At 44.2% G+C, this 21,967-nt stretch overlaps 1 protein-coding gene across 2 annotated transcripts in view; it reads right to left on the bottom strand.

The window, feature by feature from the left end:
• Window positions 1-21,967, bottom strand: part of LOC134631209 (plexin-B2-like) — a 129,848-nt gene that overhangs the window by 100,719 nt on the left and 7,162 nt on the right. The window contains exon 2 of one of the 2 annotated variants that reach the window (XM_063479310.1): window positions 1,993-2,179. The exons of the other annotated variant lie outside the window; for it this stretch is intronic. The gene's annotated coding sequence lies outside the window, so the exon portion shown is untranslated. The remainder of the gene's footprint in view (window positions 1-1,992; window positions 2,180-21,967) is intronic. 2 annotated transcript variants of the gene reach the window in all.

Below are 21,967 nucleotides of genomic sequence, written 5' to 3'. Positions count from 1 at the left end.
CCTCTTTGAAATATTAGGTGTCAAATGTATTACTACTAGTTAAATGGTCTTGTTTACTTATTTTTGCTATTATACTTCAAAAATAGCACATTTTACACGGTAAACAAGGAGCAAGTCAAGCATGCAAAACTAAGAGTGCAAAACTACTTTAGTAACGTTCAAAGTATCAAAATTTAATGGAGAAGGAAAAAGGGGGGGCAGTGACACACAAGAGAGAGAAAAAAAAACTATGGGACCCACCCACAACATTGCAAAAGACAACAAAAAAATAGAGAGATTGTTCAAGTGCATCCTAATTCATTCATCCCCCAAGTATGTCTTTGCTCCAGGGTTGTGACAAGGCAAAGCCTCATGGGAGAAATGACTGGCACCTCCTAATCCTTATGGATACCAAAAAGCATGTCATTACCATAACATTCACGCCATCTTTTGGGATGTGAGACAAACTGAGTCAACAACAAAGGATCAAAACGAAAAACAGCAAAGAAAAATTAAAAAACAGAAAAGTGTGCCTGTTTAATGTGATCTATTTGGAGTCACAACTGTAGCACTTTGATGAAAGCCATAGCTCCACCAAACTTCTAATCATTCAGCACAGGCCAAACAACCACCTGGTGTAGCCTATATTTCAAATGAGCCATATTTTGTTTATCTTTAACACCAGCGGGTAGGCTGGCAGGCATGCTGCAAGGGAAAGTGGAGCACAAGAATTATGACCTAAGAAAAAAAACAGCTGATTAGGGAGAAGATGAGTGAGAAATGGAGTCATCTGTCACGTTAAGCACTCCACAGATGGACAAGTGTAACACCCTAAGAAACCTGCAAGTCCCGAGGCTTGGTGGCAGCTTTGGGATTTAAAGTAAATCCAGGAACGGTTTCAGAAGAAGTGATGAAATATGCCTCATGAGATCACATGTTCATATTGCTCACCCTTTCATTCACGTCATCAGACGAGTGGTAACAACGGTCCTTTTTCTGTGCTTAAATTAAATGTGAAAACATTTAGTTTTTACAGCTGTCTACACAAAACTATTGTGAGTGTAGATAATTACTGGGAGCTTCATTTAATGAAGCCTCGGAGCAGATCTAATCACTTGCGTTCTTTAATAAACAAGCACGGAAACCTACTGGTGTGCAAATAAAGATTTGACAGACTAGAACTTCTCCCAACTAGTAGGCTAAGACTTGACTTATAATTGGACCATTGTTTCCTGACACAAACACGCAGCGTTAACCATTTACTGGTCAGCAATGTTCTGCTTCTATAAGCACGACAAGAAAGAAAAGATCTTTTCAATGGTGTACTGTGGCTAAGCACTGCCTGCGTATCTCCCAGGTGAGATGGACAACTGCCTGCCTGGGTAGCAGAGTTGTTGCCTTAGTGCCTTCTCTGTGTCCTGTACCTCCTGTCTGCTCAGACTTTACCATTGAGCTCACTACCACTTCCTACCTCTGCTATTCTACCTCTGCTATTGACAGCCAAACAACCGGGAGTCAGGAAGGCCTTAACGAAGAGAAGTAGGAGGTTCAACTAATTAGAAATACCTCCATTCCATTACTCCATCCCCTCCTGTTAACTCAGAACACTGAGCTACAGCTTGGCCAGAGCTGGGCCTGGAGGATTGTTTTTTTTTCCTTTCTTCAGGCTGCTAGCCAATGGGGGACCGTGGTAATTGCCTAAATCCCACTGTGGCAAATGAGGACAAAGAGTGTGAGGGTCACGCAAGCCAAGAAAATGCTGGGATAAAGTGTGGGAATGAAAGTCTAGTAATAATAATAATAATTTAAAAGAAATACAGAGGCATAGGACACAGAGACAGAAACTTAAATCTTTATCTAAACATTCCACAGTACAAGTTATAACATTGCAGAGCTGGTGATCCATAAAATAGGTAAAGAAATCTTCTTTGCACAAAATTAGCACAAGAGCGTAGGAGACTGGAAAGGAGTATTGTGCAGTGAGAAAATAAAATGACCTCGGGTGCTACTCACTAGGGAGAGGCCGACAGGGGTGCAGCGACTGTCTTGGCTGTTGAAGCGAAACAGAGTAGGGTGCAGCAGTGACTGCACAGTCGGTGCTTGCTGGACACTTCAATCACAGGCTGCCGGAGCCCCGGGCAAACTTGGCCAATTAGCCGCACACCACCGCTGACCCCCAGCTTCATTAAGGGCCTGGGCTCTGGATAAAGGAAGAGAGGAGAGGAGGTGGAGAGGATTAGCAGGTGAGAGAGTAAACTGTCAGCAGGGGCCAGGTTTGAGGAGATACACACATGCATTTGCACAAACACGCACACCTAGAGGTGACGCTCAAGGTTACAGATAAACACAATCAGAGCACACCATACCACACGTGTACACATTGGCCGAATCACACTCCCGTGTCCCTGTGGGCTTACACCTGCAACAAAGGTGGTGATGGTGGGGTAGAGAGTCAGGGCTATAGAGGCCAGAGGGTGCAGCTCTCCCCCTCTTTCCCACACTACTGACTTGACAGCAACAGGTGTGGTGGCGAGCAGACATGCAATTACTAAGTTGAGAATCTGCTCTTTGTGACAGAGACAACAGCAAATCAGAGGTAGGATTGGAGTTCGAGGAGAGAAGGAGAGCGTAGTGTTAGAAGAAGAAAGAGGATACAGACTATTCAAAGTCCCTGGAGGTGAGAAAAAAGAAAGACAAAGAGAAAGAGAGATTTCCAGTTGTCTCTTTTCATTGGAAATCTCTCACCAGCAATGTGGGGGGAAAAAACGAAAAAAAGAAGATCAAAAACTAACACAGACAGTAACTATGACACACCTGTTGTTCTGCAGTGGAAATAAAAATTTACACACTTTGGTTGTCTGAAGAGGCATCGTATAAGTGTGCGCACAACACTGAGACAATTCAGAGAGGGTGGATGAGGCTTTCTGAGGTGCTTTGGGACAGGTTGTGCTCAATGAGCCCTGACAGAAAGACTGTTTGGTGTATGCGGGTGTGTTTGTGTTTGCCTGCATTACAAATGTGTACATCCACATGGGACCTCTGTTTGCATCAGCCTTGCAATGAAAACCACAGCAGTTCTACAGATTGGGTGGGGGCGGGACAGCAGCTTCATACACGCTCCCCTTCATTTTCTCTGTTTTCCCTCTCAGATTACGGGCCTTCGATCCGTCTAAAGTAATGTTTGTGAGCTTTGCCGCTAGTGTAGCAATAACTGCTGTCGGAGAGCTTGCATGCTTGGGTGGAGAGAAGATACTGGCCCTTTATTTAAAACAAGCCAAGGATAAAAGATCAATGGCCCAATTCAAGCCATGAATTGGAGGGAAAAGTTCACAAAACATAGTGGGAGATTATGAGCAGGAGATATATGTGTAGATAGAGGGGGAAGCGGAGAGTGAAGGGGCATCTAGCTCATCTGGGTGCTAGTGGCTTATTGATCGCTGGAGACACAGAGCTCCCAGCCATTCATCACCGGCCACTCTCAGGCCCTTAGATAACTCCTATGATAGTGCCCTGCTGCTGAGCAGCTGCAACTGGCCACATCCATTATCCTTCAAAGTAAGCCCCCTAGCCTGGGAATAGGCATGGAGGGGCTGCTGGGTGACAGGCTGAAGGGAGGGCTGAAATGGAAATGGAGGAGGCCTGTGGTTAGGAGCATGTGGTTGAGGCTACGGTATACAAAAGCAGACGCTAAGGTTGAAGGGCCAGGGCTTTATGAAAAATGGTGCTCTGACAGCCACAGCAAAGACGAGAAACTGTCTGTTTTCACAAAGAGAAGAGGAGAAAAAAAAATGTGACAGCACTATTGTTTCCACTTCTTGGCCAAACAGTATTAGCAAAGCTGTTTTATAGCAGATAGCACACAAACCAACGAAGCGACAGGCAGCTCTAAAAACTGCTGAGTTGCTGTGGTTGTGCATGTGTTTGTGTGCGTGTGTGTTGTGCATGCGTGCGTGCAGGCAGACAGACAATTCCCAGATTGGGCAGGTGGGGATCAGCCATAATGAGCCATGGAGGGGGAGAAAAGTGGAACTGAGGGCAAAAAAAAAAAAAAAAAAAAGGGAGGAGGCCAAAGAGCAAGGGAGAAAGAGAGAGAGAGAGAGAGAGTGATGGAGACGGGCTCAGAGCCAGAGACAAGGCCCCAAAAGAGCAATTACAGGAGATCCAGAGAAGGTGTGGGCCCAGCCCGCAGGCATAGTTTCAAACGGCACAAAGCCCTGCCAGACATGTACTCACAAGGATTTACAAGCGTGCACACACACATTAATTTGCCTGCCTAAATTGAAGAAAAACTTGTTACAAGCAAACTAAACAGATGGACAAAATAGATGAGATGACGAATAAAACTCAAAATAGGAAGGAGGCAAGTGTGAGGTGGGAGGATTTTTAAACCGGGAGGGGCGGGGGTCATCTCGAGCCACACGTCACTGCGCCACATGTTTTCAATGCAACATTCTGCTCTGGTTGGTTGCAACCTGTTCCCTTAACAGCACGGCCTGAAAGCAAAGCTTAAAAACCCCAGGTCGGGTCACTATGCGCAAAACTTTCAGGCTGATTGTGCTTCGTGCGGCGAGCGTGCTAAACAACACTGAAAAGTCTGGACAGCTTCACACCACGGTGCCTGTCACAGATACAAGTCCGAAATAGTTTCTGAAGGCAACCGTTTCTGCTCTCCCTCCTCCCCACCTCGCCCACCTCCACATCCACGGCTTAAAGGAGAACGACAAGTTGGAAAGAACAAGCGTGAATGATAGGAGAAAAAGAAGGAGAGAGAGAGATGTGCAAACAGATAAGGGGGAGGGGAAATTAAATTAAGAGAAAAGTTCTCGCGCAACGGTATGCACCATTGATTTCCTATTCTCTTGGAAACATTTAATGAGCTTAAATAGGAGCCTCATCTGACACTGCCACAGTGACTCGGAGGAGCCTCCCAGTGAGAGGAAATCGTTCAGCGGCTGTGACGGCTACCAGAGGGGGTGAAAGACGGAGACGAGACAAGGGAAGGAGGGGGGGTTTAATGCCAAAACAAGAGACATGAGCAAGACAGATGTTGGATCATACTCAGTAAATGGTCCAGCGATAGCATTGCTTGCCTAGTTCTCAATGAGGTGGGAAAAATGAAAAGAGATTACTGGAAGACAGCCAGATGTTAGAAGATGTCAAAGGTGCTCTACATTCAACCAGCCTGCCTAGTTATTAGGTGCTTACTCACATCAGACGCTCATAAGAACCTAACAAAAACATACTGACTGACAGCTTATGCACTACCTCATTACTTCCTTTACAACCTCCCAACGAGGTATTGATCAGATGCAGCTGTGTGGTAGCCACAGAGTTGTGTCTTCTTTGTCCTACCCTCGATCCTCCCTGTATTGGCAGATCTTTAGTCACTTCACAGGGCTCAGTCCAGAGGTGATTCACTGCTCATGAAGGCCTTAATGTGAAGCATCAGTAGCTGTGCTATGATGCTGTCTGCTGGTGTTGCATCCAGCCACGTTTTAGCGTGCAATCATTATAATATGAGAATAGAGTCAGGTATGGCTGTACACTGGCACCACAGGGGTGTTTCCCTAACTCATGGTATAATGCTGTGGTACATATGAGTGCGTATAAATCAAACTGTGTAAATCCAAACTTTGTTTTTATGTAAATATTAAGTATACCAATGACTCTAGAACTGCCTCAAGTCTTTGTGGCATGGGTTCAACAAGGTGCTGGAAACATTCCTTTCAGATTTCCGTTTTTACACAACAGCATCGTGGAGTTGCTGTGGATGTGTCAGCCATACATTCATGATGCAAATCCTCGGCTCCAGCACATCCCAAAAGTGCTCTACTGGACTGAGATTTGATGAATGATGAGGACATTGGACTACAAGAACTCAATGTTATGTTCAAAAACAGAAAGTTGAGATGATTTGAGCTTTGTAGCATGGCATGTTATCCTGCTGGTACACTGTTGTCATAAAGGATTGGACATCATCAGCAATCATACTCAATCATGCTGTGGCATTTAAGCAAACCTCAGTTGTTCCTAGGGGCCCTAAAGGTACACATAAAAGCGTAGATCCGTCCTGACCTTGTATGTTGTTTATGTCAGTTTCTGAATCTTCCATCCGAGTGTCACATAGAAGTGCATACTCATCAGACCGGCCAACTTTTTTCCAATCTTCTACTGCCCGGTTTTGATGAACCCGTACAAACTATAGTCTCAGTTTCCTGTTCTCACCTGAATGGAGCAGCACCCGGTGTGGTCTTCTGCTGCTGTAGCCCTTACGCTTCAAGGTTCAACATGTTGTGCATACAGAGATACTCTTATGCATACTTTGGTTGTTACTGTTGCCTTCCTATTAGTTCAAAACAGTCTGCCCATTTTCCCTTGACCTCTGGCATCAATGAAGCATTTTTGCCATGAGAACAACTGCTCACTGGATATTTTCTCTTTTTGGACCATTTCATGTAAACCGTCGAAATGGTTGTGTGGGAAAATCCCAGTATATCAGCAGTTTCTGATGTGCTCAGATCAGCCCATCTGGCACCAACAACCATACCAACCCTATTCCGATGCTCAGTCTGAGCTTCAGCAGGTTGTCTTGACCATGTCTATATGTCAAGTTGCTGCCATATGATTTATTAGATATTTCCATTAACAAGCATTTGAACAAGTGTACTTAATAAAGTGGCTGGCAAAAGGATATTCATACTAAAGTAAATCTGGCAGTGTACCATGATATAAATTCATATACATTCATGAGGTATGTGCCTGCTATGACCTTCAGATAGGCACCTTGTCCCTTTATCACCCAAGTATCATGCAGGCTGCCAGGAATTACTTTGTAACTTTGGCTGTTAAAATTGCAAAATAATTCTCATCTTTCAGGAACTATTTGAATGTTCTCTCTACCCGAAAATGGTTGAGGAGTTATGGTAATATGAAGCGCACATGGTAACATCTAGGCGGAGCTGATTTTTTGTTTTCTGTGTTCAGTCAGCAGTGCCTTGTGAAGCCTTTGTGCTACCGTGAAACGCAGAATGTCCCTTTAAAGCTGATCTTCTCTTCTTTGCGAAACCATTTGGATTTTGTCTCTAGCAGAAACAGTAATGGAGTTACAGTCATTTAAAGAGCGCTTGTAAAATGGAACCGGCGCCGGGCTGATGGTTATTTAAAAAAAAGAAGCGTTATCATGCAATGGGACACCAGAATTCATCCTGACCATTAACATGTTATCATAGGTTTCAAAATAAGGAGTTAAAAGGCTTATCACCAGAAAATGCATTAGAATACGTAAGGAATAAATTGATTAATAATCAAATATAATCTACAGACAATTTGTTCCAAGCCTAAATGGATTTTTTCTTGGTCTATAATTGAACCCAAGAGTTAATTTTTGTGTAAATGCGAGGTAGGAAGGCTTTTCAGGAGTGTACTTCTGGTTGGTACAAAGCAGACTTTAAGACAAATAATCTTTAATGTGCTTATAGTTACACAAACTTGTTTCTATTCAGTGTTTTTCTATTCACTGCAATAGCTTTGATTGATTAAGCATAAACAGCTTAGTGTTTTTACAGAAGCATCTGTTTTCTGGTACACAGTCCCTTACCAATCCACTACAGCCAGATCAGTTCATGACCCCATTTTTCTCCCCCAACTTTGACATAGCTACTGTTGGAGTAGCTGGTTTGTAACACCTCTGAGTATCTATCCAGACAGATGCACAGCACGCAGCAAAGCATCCAGTGTGGGTGTTTTGCACAACTGGCAGCAGCGCTGAGGCCTTGTTTCACTGGGCTTTTATTTGTGACTTGAAACAGAAGTTGTCCTAAGGGGCACCGTTTTTGTTTTGTTTTTTTCAAATGAAACTTGGGCTGAAACAATCATGTGATGCCCTGGTGATTAATTATGGCAAAAAAAGAAAAACAACCCACATGACAGCGACACTGTTTCTTTCTGTGGAATTCCAGCAGAAACACACAGGCGTTAACTCCCACACATACATACCAAGTGCAGGAAACTGGAAGTGACTAACGGCAACACAAGGGCAACAACTAAAAGAAAGCGTGTCTATAGCCTTTGACTGCCTTCTTGCTTCAATTTTCACTCAACTTGGTACCAGCAAGACTGAACCTTTCACCAGAAACTGTCTGAACTCTCTGCAGGGATCCATAGGTCATCACGTATAGGACAGTGTAGATCACTCTCTAAATCATTTACACTGGTCTATATATAGCCTGCAGAGAAAAAGGTCATTATTGAAACAGAAAGCTATATTTCATAATTGCACTACCACGCTTCTATCCCCTCAGTGAAATTGGCTCTCCAGAATATTTTCTCTCTCACTCCTTTCCATCTCTCTTTATCTCCCTCTCTTGTCTGTTAGAGAGGGCGATTTTGACAGGCTGACTGTCTCTTCTGATGCAATAACCACCCTCCATTTGTATCTAAGGAGGGTGCATTAACTAGACAGCGTAATCAGCCTGCACAGGAAAGGGAGCAAGCCTCACCAACTGACTGCTTTTTACCACTCTAAGCTATAACAGCTTGCCATTAGGCCACAATTAGCACCGCTCGCTTGGGGAAAAATAACCCCACAAAAGACCTTCGGGCGGCAGGGCGGATGCGAGAAAAAGGACTTTCGTTCAAGTCCATTGTTGTGATAAACACTCAGGAGAGATAATCTTATTTGATCATGCTTGATGGTGAAGGCAGGGGGACTTTAAAAGATTTTTAAAAAGTGCCTTATAGTGCCGTGGGACAATGCCAGAGCTCAAACTGATACTACTGACGTGTTACAATGGAAGATTCAGACCGGAAACGAAAAGGCTTATCGTCAGCCACTTCAGACAGTGCATAATTCCTCTGAAAAGTCAGCAGGTAAAAATGAAAGAAAAAGAAAAAAAGAAAAAATAAACTTCTGACAGCACTGCCTTGAGATAAGTGCATTCACTTCCAAAACTGGGAGGCAAATGCCCGTGTGGCAAAGGTGCACTCCAGGTGAATGTGTTCATCCAGTGGAGGATACAGTCGCACAGGGCTGCAAAGGCTGCATTCAGTAGGTAAAAACACATTCTCTCCCTTGGGGTTTTTGGAACAATAAAGAGAAAATGTGTGTCCCTGTGGTCATTTGCGGCATGCTGGCAGTGGGCAGACAGAGATAAGAGTTTGGATCGGTGGAGGCTGACACGCTGTGATTATCCCCCGCTGCTAGAATTGACCGTCCATCAATCCAGACAACCAAGAGGACTGGGGCTAGCCGACTCAGTGGTTGCCCGAGACTCGATTTTTTTATGATTCAATGACTCGCAGGGGGAAAAAAAGTCTCAAATGTGTTTCAAATATGTTGTCATACTGAATCTGAATCACTTTTTTATTGTGATTCAGATTCACAAATACTCATCAAGTGCCGCAGTCTCAGAGGTATAATTACTAGCACATATGCTCTCACACCAAGTCTTAACACGTACTTAGACTACCACCTGACTTTCTATGGCTTCCTCTCAAGTTCCTGTCTGCCTTCCTGGCTCTCTCACCGCCTCCTCCCCTCACCTCACGCTGCGTGTTCTGGACCTGAAACCAACTCCAAAACAACAGAGTGAGCCACGGGAGAGATGGAGGATGGGACCGAGCAACGGGAACAAGAGAGGCATGGAAAGAGGGTGTGTGTCAAGAACCACATTCTTTCTGCTGAGTGCCATCTGGAAGTGGAAAGGTAGATAAACAATGACGTGAGACGCATCCCATCTCCTTCCTAAAGCCCGAACAGACACATGCTCGCCACAATGCATGAGCGCCACTGCCACCGATCCTGCGTCGCGTGCCAAGCATTGTCAGGGATTGGGTCTTATCAATCGTTGGCCAGATACTGAGCAGAAGCACAAGGCAAACAAAGGGAAGGGGAGAGAACAAAAAAAATGGAGGGGAAATGCAAGCCACAATGAGAAACACAAATGAGAACATGGCTTGGAGCCATCCGTCCACGCGGTCTGGACCGACTCTATTTAATCTGGTCAAGTCTGCCCCAAAATCAAAGCAATCTCCCTCAGTGAGCCGACAGAGCAAGGAATCAGACAGCCAATCCCGCCCAAAAAGGAAGTTGGTGCGTTGCTGAATGAGGCAATATCAGACTATGCAGCATTGTGGTAGGAATGCAGACTATTACAGCTAGGGAAGTCTTTGCTTTACTTAAAAAAACAAAACAAAACAAAAATCCCTCCATTTGCATTCACTCAACTTGCAAGTGGAGCTCCAGGGCAACGTTAGCTGCTGCTCCCGCTGCTTTTGAATTCGTCACCATATTTTTTGCAGGCACCTTCTGGCATGCAATATATTACAGTAATAGTAGAAATCTTTATTATCCCTTATGGGGAACTTGCCCTTGTAGTAAGTCAGAGATAATAACAAAAACAATATACATATATTTCCAACACATAGAAGATGCAAACTGATGAAGAGCAACAGCTGCAGGGATGCCCCCTGTGGGCGCTATGCCTCTTGGGACCACCCTGTCCTGTAAGAGTGCTTATCTTGACCCGAGTAAGACATACGAAGGCCACTGTGGGAATGACATTAAAAAAAGTGCTGGGATGAAGAGACCTTGACAGCTATCCCTCAGGCAGGAGGAGAAGCTGCACCTGCATGTGCCTTGGCTCTGCTCCGTTAAGTTTCTGTCTCTTCAGACTCTATTGTGTGCGTGTGAGGGGGAAAACAGTGTCCTCTGCCCGGTTTTGTTGGCACTATCGCAACAAAAGGAGGGAGAGAGGGATCAGGTGGCTGGGGAAAGTAGATGGAAAGTGAAGAACTGGGAGGAGGGCTGACAAATAAGTCACATCAGGTAACAGTCACAAAATTGAAGGGCTGGAGAGGGGGGTAAAGAAAACTGCGTTAAGGGAAGAAAGGGTGTCTGTCGGCTCTTATTGATTCATCGGCAAAAGTCTCCAGTCCTGATTAGAAACCACTGTATTCAGGAGTCGGGGAAAATAGCAAAGAAATGTTCTGTTTGCTCCCAAACACCACTTACCCATTCTGACTGAGGAGACAGTGAAACACAATCTCTTATCTTTCTTTGAGTTGGGAGACTTTTTTTACTGCGATGGCTCTGATCAAAAAAGCAGGAGGAGTGAGGGAGAGGAAGAAGCCTGAAAGAACTGAAAGGCCTGGAAATGTGGGTCAGAGACATAACATATTAATACAGTGACCAACCAAAAAAGAAAAAAAAATTGAGAAGAGAGGAAAGGGGAAAATAGATGAAGACCGAAAGAGATCCAAAATATGCACAGCAGAGACAATTTGTGTTTCAACAAACCCTGGCATGCAGGGAAGAAAAGACAAAACAGGAACTTCTCTGCAAGCAGCTTCAGAAAATAAAAAGAATATAATCACTTTAAAGTTATTTGGCCAAATGATCCTTCAGCTGTATTCAGACCTTGATAAATGCCTACTGTCTGGGCTGTTATTAAACACCAGAGAGACTGGTTGGTCCCTGTGCCAGCCAAAACTAATTAAAGCCAGGCAGATGTGCCTGGACAGTGGTGTACCACACACCCACAATGTAACACATTTGCACACTTGTAAGCACACTTATACAAGCATGCATGCGCACGTACACAATATCTAAATAGGCTGTTAAATATGTCTACCCTGTAATCATTTCCAGCTGATGAGACTGTCATCCAGCTAACTACACCAGGTGAACGCAAAGCAACCTTAGCTTCAATTTCTAATTTTGGCATGTTCGACTTCAGAAACTTTTTTTCTCCCCTTTTTTGTCAGGCGGCGGCCAGAAAGAGAAAAAGCCCCCCCCCCCCCCCGTGGCTTATTACCTTCTCCGGCACCAGGCAAGACATTTTTTCTGTATTCCCTACCTTTTCTACTGCAGGTGATGATGAGAGAGCTAACAGCAACCAATTAATCTTTCATAGTGCACGTGTTCTTGCTTTTGTTAGGTCTGCTCTATGAGTTGTATGAGACTGCAGCTGTACAATAGAAGGCTGGTGATGCTTTCATCCTTCTCCTCCTCCTCTCCACTTTTCATTCTCATACTTTGTGAGCAAACATCTGGGCTTATTTTATTTATTTTTTTCTTTGCAAAAGCTATCATTACAGCAGCCTACAGGCATAAGAGCTGCACTCCAAACTGCTGATGGAAGCCTGGCTAGCCGAGTCAGAGGTAGTGATGAGATTGCACTGGGGATGTGCGCTTGGGGAGGAGAGGGGACGAGAGCGGAGGGGGGAGGTTGTATTGGGCTAGGGTGGAGCCATTAGATGATAAACACACAGTCACATATTCGTGCACGAGTACACGTACAGAAGCGCATGACATGAAGCGATGCAAGCACCTGCGTTTCATCTTCATTTAGGCTGTCGGTCTCATCCCCTTGTAATCAAACCTATCTTAGGTCACATACACACATCAGCGATTCTTCTGCACGCTCAACAAACACACACACACACACACACACACACACACACACACACACACACACACAGAGTAGTGACTAATCACCCATCTGGAGCAGCCATTCGCAAGTCTGGATGACAAAGCGCCCATGCCCACAAATATAGGTTAATGCCCTTCTCAACACAAGGCTTAGGCTGCATTACAACCAAACAGACAGGTTTAGGGAGGGGGTAGAGGTGGCTTATGACCTGGCTCAGACATGCATGGACAGGGGAGGAAGCAAGTGACATCACAGATAAGGGTGATCTACTTGGGCTAACTGCTAGCAGGCACACGGAGCTGACAAGCCCGTACGTGCACTTGATTTCAACAGTAGCTCGCAGAGTCAAGGGCAGGGAGAGGGCAGAGACAAAACAGTAGGAAAAACCATTTCAATGTGACTAGGCAGGTTTGTGAAGTGAAAAATCCGTTGTGGCTTACCCGTAGGGCATTGCTGAACATCCCCCCACCCCTCTCATCGCTAAATATTAGCGTGTTAGCAGTGGCAGGTGTTAGCCATCCCCTCTAAGATCCATCCATGAGTTTGGGCTTATTCTCTGAATGCCTCAACCACTGTGGAAAGCCTTTTCCCCCAGCAGAGACTGTCATGATCCAGGTAAGTCTCCTAGTTGTGTGAGGGGACTGATGCAACCAAAGCCAGGTTCAGAATGTGGGATAAGGTTGGATCAGAGCCAGGAGCCATTAGCAAGCAGTGTGTCTGACACAACGGGCAGAACCTGACATTTTCAAAGGCGTAGAAGGACTTGAACAGAGCCGTGGTGAGGAGTGCAAGGCAGCTGTTTCATTCAGGCCTGCTGATAACAACCCTCTGTCCAGATTGGCTAGTGCAAACGGAGTAAGGGGACCACAAGGCAGCACGAATACAAATCACTTCTTCGATAGTCTACACTGAGCTAAGCAAAAACTACTGAACTGGCATTCTCTCATTCATTTCTTAGCCGATCAAGCCTCTTGTGGTTCAACGTTTTCTGCAGGCAAGAATTTTAATGTCCCAGAATGCATTAAGACTAATATGCATCCTTACAAAGGAGCATATGACAGTACGGTTAATAAGCAGAAAACTCTTTAGTTATCAGGGGGAGCCAGCAGTATGAACAGACAACGATCTCGCTAATGGCCCTAGCCATATCATTTACCATACAGCCCCTAGCAAGAAACACATAGACACAGGCTCTGGAGAAGGGACACTTTCATTACTCAAAAGATAACATCCTAACAATGACTTTTTTTTTTTTTTTTGCTTACAACCCCCACTGAGAATAAGTACACAATTAGCGCATCAATTATGAGTGAGGAAAATAAAAACGCAGGTTATTTAATTCTCTTTTTCCACTCAGTGCTCAGATATAACTACCACACAAAGCTTGAGAGCAGTGTTACTAACAGAAGGAGGAACAGGCACTTAACCTCAACAGCACAGACCTTTCATTCTGTTTTTTTTGCAAAATTCTTGCCAATAATGCTCTCATTTCAATTATAAATCAGCGGAACAAACAAGTGATTTAAAATCACTGGTGAGAAACCATCTGGCTTAGAGTGTTGCTTGATCTCAACAATCAGTCACAGATTCAAGTAGACTGTGCTCTGGCGGTATATACCTATTACACACTGACCATTGCAATCACAAAAAACAACAAGCCTTTACATCTGTGACTGAGGTTCACTCCCATTAAAAACCCATCACACCCACTACAACCATGCTACACTTACTGCGCGCAAAACCCATTGCTATAATTGGTTCCACTGCACCCTTTACCCACTCTGGACGGGGCCAACTGGCAAATTCAAACCACTCTGCAGTAACTGGAAAAGAACCATACCCTAGTTGTGTCTCAGAGACGATAAAGTGTGACAAACTGCTTCCAAACATGGGGAAGAACTGAAAACGCACGAATTGTTTCAGTCAGATAGGAAAGAAATAACAGACAAAACAGAAAAGAGAAGAGACGGGGAGAAGCTCCATCGCCTGCTACGGAAGGCAAACAGTGATGACGGTGTGACTGCGGGCTGATGGCATCCCTCCGGAGAAGAGTGCACACTCCATCAGACCGCAAAAACAGACAAGAGGGTCGCAACCATTACCTCGGACAGAGACAAAGAGGAACCCCGGAGCCTGGCATTCTCAGACTCACAGGACAGCCGAGAGAATGTTTGTGTGAAGGTGTTTTAACAGCTAGAGAAAGCTAAACAGAAAGCAAGCAGGGCAGTTTGAATGTGATTGTGTAAGGAAAGTGTAACTGAATGACGTATGAATACATGCACGAGGGGTGGTGACTGTGTTCGATCAAGGCTCAGCTAGAGCTTGAGAGAGCATCTTGGAGATGTTTGTCATACCAGAGCGAGGAGCATGCCTGTACGAGGACGAAACTGAGAGAAAACTCTAGCAGGACCCTGAGGCTCTGAACACAAGCACGCTGCCTTCTCGCCAAAATAGAACGCACTCAAGACAGACTCGCTGACTCTCCCAAACTTGTGCTTTAAGGGAAGGAAAAAGCATAAAAACACTCATTAGTATTAAATAGTACAAGAAATTGCAAATGAGAGCAGAGCCGAGGACTGGAAGATATTTATTAAAAAACATGATTTATAAGCAAAAAGTAAGTAATTATCCTCAGCCAAACACAATAGAAGCTCACAATCAGTCATAATTGTTCCTTGGTGTGACATGACTGCAGATAAAGGAAAACTATAATTGATATTCTGAACTGAGTTTTCTTAATTAAAACACTGATTATTCTGGTAAACAGACAATGACAACCAGAGGCGTGGCACTGCCCTTTAGAGGAGGCACTTGCACGGCGTTAAACCCAAGTTCCTTCGAGGCCCTCATTTTTTTGTTTTTTTTGACAGTGCGCTGTTGTCCGGGGATTGGGGAACTTCATTGATATGTAAACACAAACACAAAAACGGGAGTGCAGTTTTTATACGAGACAATCCCCAAACCGAGGACTTTTATTTGTTTTCTCCAATAAATGTCAAGTTTTATTAACATATTGAGCCTGAGAGAGACAGAGAGCGAGAGAATGGGAAAAGAGAGACAGTGTGTGGACGACTGTGATGTTATTTATATTAAAAAAAAAAAAAAAACTTTTAAAAAATGCTCCAAATCCTTACTAAATCCTTGTGTAGGAAAAGTTTAGGGCTGAAGGGCTTGTGGATTACAAAGGTTGGACACTGAACAAAAGGGGCTTACTTAGAGCTGGTACTGGGCAAATAGGGGAGGCAGTTGAGGACAGCACACTTAATGGAAGTGACAGTCAGCAGATACGCACCGGTCCCCTTCATCCGCAATTGCACGCACCCCCTCCTTTGGCAGACCAGAAAAGAAAAGTGGAAGAAAAAGAAAGAGAGACAGAAGAAAAAAAAACCCACAAAAAAAACACCACCCCATCTACTGATTACATACAATACAGTGGGAGAGAGGTAGGTAAGGTGAGGGGGGGTAGAGCGGGGTGAAGTGAATAGACAGAGAGTGCTGCCAGGGCCTACTTTTAGATAGCGTGGTTATCAGGAAGAGAAGGAGCGCCAGAAACAAAGAGGAAGTTTGCTGCTGTTGTTTTATCTGGAAGCACATTAAACTGAGAGGCACACAGGGGACGAGACAGCAAGAGTAAAGAGAGAGGCCATTCAGAGCGAGGGAAGAAAGTGTCTAAAAATCAGGCAACCTTCAGACACATCCCGTCCCGTCCCTCTAACTCAAAGCTACACACACGTGCACACTTTGCCCTTGGCTCAAAGTCATCCCTAGTTCATGGTCGCTGGCTTTGATAGGAGACGGGGCCCTGGAACAAGTTACTAACGACCCAGAAAGCTGCTAGTCGGGCTATTGGTGCGGCCTGATATGAAGCGAGAGAGGTCGTCACTGGGATGGAAACTCAATGTGGCCTTTGATAAAACACTCAAAGAAGGATAAAAACAGAACTGGAATTAGGCAACCCATCAGGCCATGATGGAAAGTAGGCAAGATAGCGAGGGCCAGGCGATGGGAGCCGGGGGTAAATCCGTGCCCTTGTGGATTGTCCTTGACCCTGTCAGATGAGGCTGAGGCCTGCATTGAGAAACTGTTGAGCACAGCACCTGCCAGGTGTGGGCTTGGAGAAGGATGAGAGGCATGTCAATGAGAGGGTCCCCCCCTCCCGACTCCCCTGCTGCCAAACACAGCACCCAGGCAGCCCGCCGGATCCAACTAATCAGAGAACTTAGCCGCTGACCTCTCCGCGGGCTCTATACCTTTTAATGAGATCCATGTCTTTGATTTGTCTAGCCGCCTGGAGGGAAAGACAGATCATGCATAAGCTCAGACAAACACACACACACACATACAAACACATCAGCTTTGCTAACAGTTGGGCAGTTTCACATTGACACACAAAGACACAAGCGACGTTGAAATAATGAACGGTCTGTAATCCACTATGGCCAAGGGCTCTTGCGCGTGTGCGCCCATGCACAGAGGAAGCGGATACACAACGATGAACTAGAACAACCGCTGCCTGAGAACTAACGAAAGCCTGCCCAGCTAATCAGCACACACAGGAGCACACGGACCCACACAGACATAAGCCGAGCCCAGCTCAAGGACACGGCACCCACCTTGTTAAGGGAAGGCCAAGGGAGGTGCAGGTGAGATTGGATCCAGACATGCTTGCTCACAGATAGAATTGAATTATTGATCAGCCAACAGATTGTGTTATGAGGAATTCATGGATCCATGCTTGGGCTGCCCGGCTCCCCGAGGCTGAAAGACAGACTGTGTGTGGACTCACTATACATGTATACATTTGTGCATGTGTGCGGATGTGTGTGTGCTGGGCGAGCCTAGGGGGAGGAAGGCAGCCCTGGTCAAAGACTGAATTATTTTCCGTGGGCAGTGTGAGCTCGCACTTAGACAAGACAGAGCAAACAGTGAATCGATCAAGCTGGCTGGGGTGATGCATACAGAAGGAAGGCCTCAATCCTTGCTGTGCCGAGAGGGCTTTAACTGCTCACACACTGAGTGGCTTTTTCATTGGCACTCAGGCAACAGCACAATCCTCAGCTCTTAATACTACCAATGGAAAGAGAGGAAATGGGATTTTTATTTGTCTGAGCACCAAGGGTGGTCTGCTTCTCCGAATAATACACTAAAATACAGGGTCTAGCTTAGGCTGTGCTCTGTTATCAGCATCAGAATTAACCAACATGAGGTGCAAAAGGACTGTGTTCTATCACAAGGCTGTGGAGCAGGCATAAAATGAGGAACTGGACAGGGGTAGGATGTTTGGGAGTTTTTTTTAGTGGTGCATCTTTTTACAAAGCTTAAGCATCCTGAGAGTAAGAAATAGACTTTTAATTATACCACATTTAATAATCTCACTGGTTTTCAGCGATTAGGACTCGTTTGTTTATATCTCATGTGGAGAACAGATGCATAGTTTGAACATGCTCAGGAGACACAATGTTTTGTTTTCTGTACATCTGAAGGTGGAGAGATCCATAGTAACCCTGTGGGGATGAGTACGTGACTTTGTTTTTTTCCATTACCAACTCCGTACTACTAATTAAACAAAGGACACAGAGGAATGCTCGATGACATCCTGACAGCTCACAGAAACAGGGAGTGGGAATGAAACAGAACAGAACCTGGATAAAAATATAATAAGAAAAAAAAAACTGTGGCTAAGAGAGATGGAGAGACATGTCAACGGTTGTGTGCTGCTGATTTAAACAAGGACGACTACAGAGCGATCCTTACTGAGATCTAGAGCGGTAGCTAAATGACTACTTGGGCCTGATCGTGGTAGCAGTCGGCACCAGTCTACAAGTAAACAAGCGACCGCGACTCTTACACCCCACCTCACGTCCATCTGTTACAGGAATTTTGCACTCTTCTCCTCCATATCCAAATGAAAGAGGACAGGAGTAAAAGGGGGGGGGGGATCTTTCCTGGTGAGACTTGTGTGATTTGGGGATCCAATCTGGCTGAATGTTTTTTGTAAACAGTGTGACTGCAGCTTGTTTTTGGAGAACGCACTAGAGAGCAGCATTAGGTTGTTTCAGTGTGTAACAAGGAAAGAGACAAGGGTCTTGGTAGTAAGGTTCTGTAACCCCAGCAGCAGATCTACTCTGGCTAATGACTGTAATTAAAGAGCCCAGCTTCATTGAGGGACTTGACGTGGGATAAGCTCAAGAGGGATGTGGAATAGACGTAGTTACAGCAGATGGAAGTAACCGCAGGACTGAGTTTAAAAACGCTCATGCTGAACGTATCGGAGGCTGAATGGTAGGTTAGTGTGTTATGAGGGCTTGTAAATATTTAGGCATTCTTACAAGGATATGTGGCTACTGCTCTGATGTCATTTCTCCGAGCCCTATCATTTCCTTCAGAGGGCGAAAATGCAGCGTAAACAATGATCTGTCAAGACTGGGAGACGTTGTGTCACAGCACAAAAATAAACCATGCAAAACAAATTTATTTGCGTGACCATCATATGTCTGACTAACTGTATATTGCACAACAAGAAATTAGGAAACGGATACCACTTCACGGGATATGCCGACACCAGCATAAAATAGCTAACAACGTCCTCTTTTTTTTTTTTTTGCTGAATAAGTTCGGGGAGGGGGGGGAGGGGGGAGGGCAAAAACTGGGAAGTTTTGAGGCTGCCCAGATGAGTCAGTGAGGAATAATGCATGTCATCATGGCTGTGTGAATAGGAGAGCGAGGCTGGGGGGCAAGCGAAGACACCCAAGACATAGAGCTATGATGACACCTCCACAGATCTGCATTTCAGAAGACAGCTCCGAGCCCCAGGCAGGTTTGAAGCACCAGGATTAATAACCACGTACACTACAGACACACCGACGAAGAGAAGACAAAGAATAGAGTTGAAAAAAATACGATCTGACGGGAGGGGGAAAAAAAGTTATAGAGAGCAAGAGAACAGATAGAGACTGCTAATAAAGAGAACTAAGAGAGATGAGGTGTTAACAGGAAATTGTAAACGTGATCGCAGTGGGTACTTCTAAACTGATCCAACGTATGGGTCACGGTTGGCTGATGTGGAACAACTGTGGTTCCTGTATACATTCACCAAACAGACGGGAGGTGATGATATACAGAGCCAGTGGCGGGAGCGCATACTGCCGCAGGTCTGACTTTAGTCCACCAGCATGCCTCAATGTGACAAGGTCAAAACCAAGGTAAAGACCTGACTCATGGTGATGCGCTCTAAAAATCCAAACTATTTAAAAAAAAGTTGTTTTTTTTCATTTGTTTTGCTGCTTGTATTCTACTCATCTTTTTCCCCCACAGAATTGTTTTGCTGCTGCACTGGGTAGCTAATTTCCCCAGGCAGATCAATAAAATAAAATAAAATAAAAAGGATTACCTTAGAAAATCACACCACAGACTATCACACACAGATTTGAATACCCAATGGTCACTACAAAAAAAATGTCAGTCTCTAAGGTTACAGCAGTATCTTTGGCAGCATTATTACCGCTGTTGCTGAGACCGCTACCACAGTAAAACGGTCTGTCAGTTTACAGATGAGAAGCAACAGAGCCAGTGGCATTTAACTAGATTCACAGCAACTTTCACAATTGCTGTATGAACAGATTTTAATAGGTCCCTCTTGGATCATAGGCAGCTGAAAGGCCAAGATACCCACCTCATTTAACAGAGACAAGGACATGATACTGACCAAAAAAGAATTTAATTTTCATAATACCATTTCAAAATGAAATGTAATAAAGGCAGATAACCTTGCTCCTACAGTATCCTCCATCACATCAGCCCTTTGTGAAAAAGGTTATGAATTTAGACCTAGATAGTGCAGAAGATGTATAGACATATATGCAATGGCCTGTATTTATGTAACGTTCTGGTGAGTATGCTACATTTTATAGGAAGATGCACAATGATATGTGGTCGCGCCATCATATTTTTTATTTTGTTCGTTTAGCACTATATCGTAATTTCAAATGACATAACCGCCAGCGGCAAGTAAGCGTTAAAGAAGGCCTGCAAGCTTCACACTAACAAGCACAGGTATTTGGAACATCTCCTCTTTCCATATTTTGACTGAAACAGACAACCGAGGGACAGACACCCAACCTCCAGCAGTGCTGCCACCCCCATGTCCACTTCCATCTGCCAGCAGGTTTTCAGCAGACGCCAGAGATAATAAGGGCAGCATATGGTTTCTCATACTATTTTAGTGCTCATACCTATAGACATTCCTGTTTTAACCCTTCAGCGATAATCAAAATTTTAATTAAGTTCATTATTATTTTTTAAGAAGTTGCAACATGCCATGTTTTTTTTTGGGGGGGGGGGGGGAATTTATTCCACTATTGCATACTTATGTTTCTAAAATGTACAAACAAGAGTTGCTTGTGATCTGAAAAAACAGACAATAAAATGTGTATTTATTTATAATATTTTATTTTTAATTCAAATACTTTTCATATTATTTAATCTATTAGTTCGGTATTAATGTCACTAGCTGGTGTTGCCAACACATTATGCAGTAGCGCATAATTGTAATAATGTTTTTTCTTAATGCGACAATATGACACATTCAACACACATACAGTTCCTAAATTCAATAATCACAGTTATTAATTAAAGTTATGAATTAAAATCAATTACGTTATCTGCATAATTGTTAGACTTCACTTTTTATGCAGGCTTATGTAACAATCCTCTTAGTTTGTGCGAGAGAGTGGTGTGCAGTGGATGCACCTTACTTTAAATGTGTTGTCAGAAAGGAAAACTAAGCGACAGCACTGAGCAAGCTATGGCTAGGACATAAACAACTAGTCACTTTTTTTCTTCTCAACACAGCACAACTCCTGGACCACTCCCTGGTCACCTCCAGTTTGGATTCCTGTAAGACCATTCTCTCTGTTCCCTCCCAAAAAAGCTCCTTAATCGGCTCCAAATGGTACAGAGTCGTCACCCACACCAAGTCTGCTCACCACGTCACACGTATTCTCATCCAGCTTCATTGCATCCCCATTACTCAAGTGTATCTGGAGCAAGACTCTGCTTCACTTTTAAAGCTCTCAATGACTTGGGACCCTCATATCTTTCAAGCGTCCTTCACCCTTATACCCCTTCCTGTGCCCTACACTCAGCTTCAGCTGCTCTCCTGACTCCTACTTGCTTGGAAATTATCACCACAGGTGCCGGAGCCCTTGTGCTGTACCTCGTCTTTGAAAATTATTACCACTTCACCCTCATCAGCTTGATTCGTTGACACAGGTTCAAATCACAGCTCAGAACCCATCTGTTTTCATCAGCATATCAGCTACAACTGTCTTGTTCTACAATCATGTTATTCCTGTCTTTTAAATCTCTCGTTATTGTTCTTGGTGTTGATTTTGTGTTGTAAGATGACCTTGAGCACTTCCTAAGGTGGGCATATTTGAGATTTGACTATATATAAAGTGGTTCATTACAAAATGTCAAACAATATTAATTAAGTAAAAGCAATATAATAAAGTGATACAGTACTCTTTTTAAGCTATAAAGTGTACTACATTACTTTA

The sequence above is a fragment of the Pelmatolapia mariae genome, linkage group LG7 (assembly GCF_036321145.2).
Source record: "Pelmatolapia mariae isolate MD_Pm_ZW linkage group LG7, Pm_UMD_F_2, whole genome shotgun sequence".
In the NCBI taxonomy this organism is placed as follows: domain Eukaryota; kingdom Metazoa; phylum Chordata; class Actinopteri; order Cichliformes; family Cichlidae; genus Pelmatolapia; species Pelmatolapia mariae.
The sequence above is the reverse complement of the archived record's forward strand: the minus strand, read 5'-3'. Positions and strand labels throughout refer to the sequence as shown.